This window comes from Pinus tabuliformis, chromosome 8 (genome assembly GCF_031772625.1).
Source record: "Pinus tabuliformis cultivar Carrire ecotype Pingquan chromosome 8, CPIR1, whole genome shotgun sequence".
Taxonomy (NCBI): domain Eukaryota; kingdom Viridiplantae; phylum Streptophyta; class Pinopsida; order Pinales; family Pinaceae; genus Pinus; species Pinus tabuliformis.
The window spans coordinates 1,676,308,543-1,676,317,043 of NC_142294.1; positions in this window are offsets into that span (position 1 = coordinate 1,676,308,543).

An 8,501-nucleotide genomic window follows, 5' to 3' on the forward strand; every position below is an offset into this window, starting at 1 on the left:
GCAAAAACCTTGACCTCTAACAATCTTTGCTGGTTTAATTTCTAAGTCATACTCTTGAAGCGCTGTGACCCAATTTGCCCTTTTTTCACCCAGTTCTTTTTGGATTAATAGTTGCCTAACTGCAGGGAAAGGAACTATAACTTTTGTGTCGTGCTAAACCATTACCCTGGGGATAGTAATTAGCAGAATATTTTAATTTAAATCCTCTTTTAATAGCGAAATCAAACATAGCATTGCCTGAAAAGTAAGATGCATTATCAAAAACAAGAGCATTTGGGACACCAAACCTGGTAATGATGAATTGATCTATGAATTCAATGATTGCTTCAGAATTTGCTGTCTTTAAAGGGATTGCCTCAACCCACTTAGTAAAATAATCGGTAGCGGTAAGGATATACTTATGCTGTTTGGAAGACGGTGGAGTAATTTCCCCAATGATATCCAATCCCCATTGCTCAAATGGTTGTTCAATGTTGACTGGTTGTAGAGGGAAAGCTGGTTTACGTTGTCTTCCACTCGAAGCTTGACAATTGAGGCATTTCCTTACATACTCGTGGGTATCTTTAAACAAAGTGGGCCAATAGTAACCAGCATGACTAATTTTGTGAGCTGTTGTATCAGCTCCAAAATGTCCTCCCGCTGGTCCATCATGTAACTCCTGCAAAACCTTTTATGCTTCAGGTTTCTCAAGGCATCTTAATAAGATAGAATCATAATTCTGCTTAAAAAGCACATCATCAATAATTGTAAAATTCTTTGCATTCAACCTAATGGCCCTTTTGTTCTTGTAAGATAGGTTTGGAGGTGCATAACCATTCTTTAAATAAAAGATTAAATCTTCATATTGAGATTCAGAATCAGTAATTATTTCTTCAGTTTGATCTGTATCGCTTGATTCTGGAATGTTGGATGCTCCTGCCAATATCCTGCAAAAACCTTGACCTCTAACAATCTTTGCTGGTTTAATTTCTAAGTCATACTCTTGAAGCATTGTGACCCAATTTGCCCTTTTTTCACCCAGTTCTTTTTGGATTAATAGTTGCCTAACTGTAGGGAAAGGAACTATAAATTTTGTGCGGGTTTTCAAAAGGAAGGGTCTATAATGCTTGATTGCTTTAAATACAGCAAAGGCTTGTTTTTCTACATCGGAGTAATTCAATTCAGCACCCTGAAGATTTGAGCTAAAAAATGAAATGGGTGCTTCCAAATTGTGATCATTTAGTTGCGCGAGTACTGTAGCATACGACGAGTTGGATGCGATGGTATACAATGTAAAATGATTAGAAAAATTTGGAGTATTTAAGGCTAGGGAATTGATTATTGATTGCTTGATTAGATCAAAAGCTTCCTTTTCTGCTGATCCCCACTTAAAGACTGAATTTTTCTTAACCATTGTTTGAAGTGGCAAAATAATTTGAGAAAAATCTGGGACAAATCTTTTAACAAAATTTATCTGGCCTAAAATTGACTGCATCGATTTTTTATTGTGTGGGAAAGGGATTTCAGAGATTTCTTTGATCCGATCAGGATCAATATAAATGCCATTTTTGGACACAATAAAACCCAAGAGCTTCCCTTGATCAAGAGCAAAGAAAGAATTTTTAGGGTTAAGAGAAATACCATATCTTTTGCAACGTTGAAAGATTTGATTTAGATCATGAAAATGATTATACCTCTCCTTAGAGAATACAGTAATATCGTCTAGATAGACGACTATTGTTCTATTAATCATCCCTCTAAAAGCTATATCCATCGCTCTTTGAAATGTTGCCCCTGCATTTATAAGTCCGAAAGGCATTTTCTGATATGCATATGTTCCCCATTTTGTTCTGAATGTGGTTTTAAGCTGGTCGTCAGGATGAACCAGAACTTGGTTATATCCTGAGAAACCATCAAGAAAGGACATCAATTCAGAGCCTGCTACTGATTGGAGTATTTGCTCCATACTAGGTAATGGGAAATTGTCTTTCAAGCTCGCTTTGTTCAAATTTCTGAAATCAATACTATTGCGAATGTTGCCATTTTTCTTTCTGATTGGCACCATATTAGAAACCCAGTTTGAATGTCAGACAGGAAAAATAATCTTGGCTTTCAAGAGTTTGTTAAGTTCCAATTTTATCTGGCTCTCTAAATTTGGATGTATTTTTCTTAACTTCTGTTGAATCGGTTTCTGATCGGGAAGCATAGGAATGGTGTGCTGGATAATGGATGTATTATATGTCTTCAAATCATCGTATTTCCAAGCAAATACCTATTTATTTTTCCTCAACAGTCTTATGAATGCCTCCTTCTCTTCCAAGGAAAGTCCTAATCCTAAATTAATATTTTGAGGAGCATGCTCAGTACCTAGATTTATCAATTCAAACGTGAGGGTAGAACTTTGGAGCTTTACATTAGTTACAGGTTTAAACCTGTCTTTGATATCATAAAGATCTTCGAGCTTTACCACTGGCTTAGGAATTGAATTTTCCTGAGGTGTTTCTTTCATTTGTAGATCATGGTCATTTTCCTCAATAATTTGATCGTCATAGGACTTTTCAGAAGTTAGAAATTGTAAAATATCCTCATCATGGTTGAATACTCTCCAATTAGTGACATTGTCAGGAATTGAGGGCCTAAAAAGCAATTCTACGGAAAATCTACCTAGGCTGTAGTCTTCAGAAGGTAGAAGCTTCGAAGCTACATTGGCTAGGAGATCGGCTGCCGTGTTTTGAGACCTGGGGATGGAGGAAATGTTGAATGCGGAAAAGTGCGAGGTAAGCTCTTGTACTAGCGATTGATAATGCTTGAGGTGATTTGAAAGACAATGAATTGCATTCCTCACCTGTTTAACAATAATTTCAGAATCGCCAAATACTTTTAGATATTGCACTTTAAGACCGATCGCTTTATACAGTCCCTAGACTAAGGCTTCATATTCGGCTGTATTGTTAGTGCATTCAAATTCCAGCCTACAGGACAGCATTGTCTTTTAACCTTGTGGACTAACCAAAATACAACCTGCTCCTGAGCCCTCACTGGACTTAGAGCCATCAAAATATAAAGACCAAAATAAAGAAGTATTAACAATTGTATTTACAGTTTTCTTAGTATCATTGAAACATCTAGACCTATCTATTTGTGAAAAAATCTCAATCTGAGATGTAAAATGATTGACTGAGAAAGGAGATGGTTGGGCAACAAAGTTGCCAAAGAATGAGTCTGATGAATAATTCCCCAAAATTTTGTTGTTGAACGCTACAGGTTGATTTTCTTGCTCAAATTCAGTAACTGTGTGGGTCATATGTTTCTCTCGATCGATCCTTATTTGATTTGGCTTACCCTTATAGGGAAGCCACATATGTGACCAATCAGTAGAAATATATCCATGCAATTTTTCGGACCAATCCCTACTCAGAATTAGACCGTAAAATTCAGGTATATCGGCTATTAGGATATCAATCCTTTGTACTACTCTGGGATCAGCAGACAACCTGATAGTTACGGAATTAATTTCTCCCACAACCTGTACCTTGGTCCTGTCCAACTGTACAATATGAATAGCAGACTTCTGGGGTTCAATGTTCAGTTTAGAACAAACTGAAGCTGGCATTATGTTAGATGATGCCCCTGAGTCAATTAAACAGTTATGCAGGTTTCTGTTATAGATTTCATAGGTTAGAAGGAAGGGTGGAGTATGAGAATTTGATCTATCTCCAATCAGAACTGAATCGGTAGCTTCAACCATTCTTGGAGGAGGTTGGCCTGAGTCATTAGCAGCTTTTTCATTGGGAAGTGGTGTAGAGGGAACAACATTCAATTCTTTATGAAGTAATTTCTGCTGATGCTTTAATTTACTAAGCTCAAACATAGTAATGTTTGCTTTAGTTTTCTTCATGTCATCAACAATGTTATACTCCATTGAATCGGATACCACTAATGTTCTGGATGTTGAAGGAGTACTAGAAGTTGAAGGCTGGTTTTGGGGAACTGCTACAGGTGATTTCTTTGCAGGTACCTTTTCCTTGGTTGTAGCGGCACCTGCACTCCTTTTCTTTGATGATACCTGAACAGGTTCAGAAGTACTTTTGCTTCTAGTAGTGACCGGGAATGATTCTTCTTTGTTGTCGGTATCGGAGTTGGGGAGTATAAAATCCCACATTCCATGACATTCCACTACTTCTTCCCCATCGTCAGTTGGTAAGATCCCTTCCTCTTCCTCTTCTTCTTCTTGCTCTGAATCTGCATTAGATATGACATTTGGTGGCTTTGATTCATTTTTCTTAAAAGTTCTAAAGGGCCTTTTGGTTGATGTCTCAGCTACCTGTTTCTTTATTTCAACCATTTCATTTGATAAAGTTTTTAGGAATTTTTGTAAACCCTCCATGTCGTATGGGTCTTTTGGGGTTTTCTTTCTTGAGTCATCTTTGAAAGAGACTTTTTTGGCTTTTCTGTCTCCTAGAGCAGCTTTCTTCTCTAGAGCATTGATGCATTTTTCAACAGCAAGTGTTTCTCTCATGTTTTCAGCTAAGGTAGGCTTTCCAACCCTGTCTACAAAAATGGCTATATTGGCAGGTAGGGTGGTGATATACCATTCGCTTCGAATTTGTTCACTTGTTTTGGAAGCTGTAGGGATTTTGTTCAGGAGTTTATTGAAGAGAGCATTAAATTCCTTAATTGGTTCCCTATGCTCTATTCTCATATTGGAGAGATCATTTATTAATGTAGCCAAAGACCTATCATCTCCATATTTGGTAAGAAACTGCTCTTGGCAAGTGTTCCAACTAGTAATGGAACCAGAGGGTAAAGAGAAATACCAGGATCCTGTTGATCCTTGCAAGGTGTAGGGGAAAAGTCTAACAACAACATCTTGTTCTGTTACTCCTTTCAAGTTGATTGCTAACATGAAATTATTAATGTGTTCCTCAGCCTGGGTTCCATCATCTGGATTAAACTTGGGTAGCCATTTTTCAGGATAATCTGGTAATGGATGCAATGGCGCAGGCATATTGACTGCACCAGGTCTGGTCCATGGATCTGCCATTATAATAGCAGTAGTGGATAATACTACCACTGGAACTCCAGATGTCTGGGAAGTAAATAATGTTGAGGAGTGAGCAGGCTGAGATGTTGAAGCTTCTAATCCCTGTTGAACAACAATATGTAATGGGGGAGTGGATGGTTGACTTTGCAGATGGGAAGTTGAAATGGAAGATGTGGATGAAAGCTCTTCACTGTCAGATCCTTCAGTATTTTTCTTCACCTTTTTCCTTTTGGGTAAAGGGAACTCAGTGGGTTCAATACTGAGCTTTTCGCTCTGAAGTCTGGTGAGAGGATGAGATAAATTGACGTGTGAAGTCACACTGCTTTGTCATACCTCAGATTTCTGTGGTGAAATCGAGAAGCTCTGAAGTTTGTGGAGAATATACTGTACTTCAGGTGATTCAAGACTTAATTGTTCTGGAGTATGATGGGTTTGAGCAGTGGTAGTTGATTCCTCTTCTTCTTGTTTGGATACTGGAGAACCAGTATGCAAATAGGAAGATTGAGGGGATTTGGAGGGAGAATTACTCTTAGAATGGCTTGCAGATTTAGGTTTGTTTGCCATTCACAGTCAGGCCCTCCTTCTAGCGCCAAAAATGTTGATGCCTCAAAAATCGCTGCAACAACATCGGGGATAACCACCCGGTCCGGACCTTAGTACAACTCCTTTTCCATTTGGAATAGTGGCTCCGACTGGGGATAATGGGACCAGTTTCCCAAAAGTGGATAAACGGGATGAATGGGTGATGTATAAACTGAGCTAGCGATGAGCGAATAACTAAATCTATTGACAAGAATACAAAAACTATGAACTATCCTGGGAATCTATTGAGCTTTAAAGTGTAGCGTTTGATGGTCTGTGTCTAAAGACAGGCATATAGATGACTCCATCTAACAGACATAGATATTAATTCATTCAAGATTACTGTGCCTAAATAGTTAAGCAAAGCGATTAAAGCGATATTACCACACTCATCATTTATATTATCGACATATACATGATTAAAAGGAAAGCATATCATAAAACATCCAATAATGAAAAGAATGTAGAATTTCCGTTAAAGCGCATGCATATAATCAACAATAACAAGGATAATCAAATAACAATTCACATAACAGGAATGAATTCAGACATAGATAGAAATACCATATGAGCTGCTTTAACACTCCCGATATCAATCGCTACTTGTAATTGTTCCTTCAACGCAGAAACATTCTCAACAAAGACAATAGTGCACAATTGCATAAAAAGCCTCCTTGTTGAATTAAGAACAACTGGTCCTGTTTCATAAAAGAATATTGACTGAAGCGCAATAGTGCAAACTTCAGTCTTTAAGTCTGGTACAAAACTTTACGACCCTTTCCAAAACAATTAAAGGGTCTATAAATACTAAATTAATCTAAATATCTACTAAACTGAAATCCTACTAAATCGGTATCAATAAATCTTGATCCTATTTTCCTCAGCGATCTGGCAATTGGCAACATGATTCATCAAGTGGGTTGCTTGCCTTTAAATCTGAGCTGACTTATCGCAAGCATTGGCTCTACTTCAGGAGGTTTGTTGAGGCGCGAACTAAGCTGGGCGGCATAGGTGGCATCCTGAATATCGGGAATTATATACTCGATCGCATCTGTTAGGCACTTAAGGGCGACTCTTTGTGTATGCGGCTTAATCAAGAAGAGCCAATATGCTTCCATGGTTAAACTGTTAATCCCAATGATTAATCTCCCCTTTTCCTCTAAATTAGTATAACATGATTGCTCCAATGTGTTTGTTTTTTTCAACCTTCCTGGTGTACATTGGGAAATCATGTTTGATAAGTAGAGAGTGTTGTTAACTAGTTCAACCAGGTTGCTGGAAGTTGATTTACATCTCGAAGCTGCCCTCTCTGCTTTCATCATCTGAGATTGCCATTCTGTGAAGAGTATATCTTTATGTGTTTCTAAGATTCTGGGAAAATTTGTTGCTCTCCCTTGTTCAGAATCTTGCCAGTCAAGAAATGCAGCTATGATTTCTTCGGCTTGATCCAATTCATTCCTGGCCTTCCCTACCTGCTGATTTATGGATGTCGTTAATTCACAGAGTGGCTCTGCCTCAGCAATTTGTTGACACAGAAGCCTAATTTGAGATATTAATGCAGTTTTTATTTGTAATTCTTCTGCTCTGAATTCAGCCACTTGTTGAGCGGCCTTTATTATTTCGAGCTGTGATGACAATTGAGCGATTTGCTCATCCTTTGTTTTCATCGTTTTCGCGTTTGCTGCCTTCAGTTGTGCCAATGCCTCTGATAATTCCTTTTGTTTCTAGATCGCGCTTTGGTCGATCCTTTGCTTTTCTGCTTGCAATTGCTGAGTTAGTTGACTGTTCATTTGCTGTTGTGTCAACAATTGCTGCTCTGCCTTCTGCTTTGTCTTAGCCAATTCTGCCTATAATGCGAAAATTTCTTGATCCTTGGTTTTCAGTAGAAGACTTACCTCCGATGCCTTATCGATTGTTGCTGCCGAATAGGCTCCTGCATACTGTGACAATTTTGTCAGGTCATCGGAGGGGTCGAATTCTTCCTTCCAAACCACGCTGCCCGTAACAGTTTGCTCTTGGAAAAGGGAAGGTTGATCAATCCTTCTTCTTTTCCTTTGTCGTTTTACCACTGCTTTATGCCTCGGGCTGTAGAAAACATCCAGGGAAGGAATATCTTCTACCCGGAGAATGATTTGGTCGGAGGGGTCTTTTGGTATTACCTCAACATGCTTAGAAATGGGTGGGCCGCTGGTTCCACTTAGAACCTGAGGTGAAGTGATGTCATGTGTATCGTTTGTCTTGGAAGTGTCTGTATCCTTGGAACATTCCAACCCACTGATGATAGAGTCAAATTGCTTCCATTCCTGGAGCATTTTGGGGTCAATACGAGTATCTATATTGACATAAATGGTGGTTTTTTTTTCTTTTCAGCTTGGGACTCCTTCCGCACTTCTTCCTGCTTTTTCTTTTGTTGCTCCTCTTGTTCCTTCTTTTGTCTTTCCTCCTGGTCCTTCATTTGTTGTTCCTCTTTCTCTGCCTTTCCTCCTATTCCTTCTTATGATCCTTTGTTATAACCGAAGGTTCCTTTGACTATTGCAGACCAGGCTCGCTTGATGATGTCGCCGGGGTTGTTGCTAGTAAATCTAAAGGTAGAGTTTGCAACCTCTGTTCTCTAAGTTTATTAAACTCAGTCAACCCTTCATCATTATATTTCATTCTAGCGAATTATCTAGCCTGACCTATTGACTCGGCTGAAACGAACTGGTCGTCAAACATATCTTCTTTATGGTCAAATTTTGTCAATTTGGCCTCTTCTAGTGCATTATAGGCAACTTTCTTTGGATCAAAGTGCCTATTTGGAAGAGTCGCCAGAGTTAAGGATTGAATCTTTGTGGCTTCCTTTTCTGCATGTTTGAGATCATGCAGAGTATAGACACCACACCTCAGGGGAAAAGAG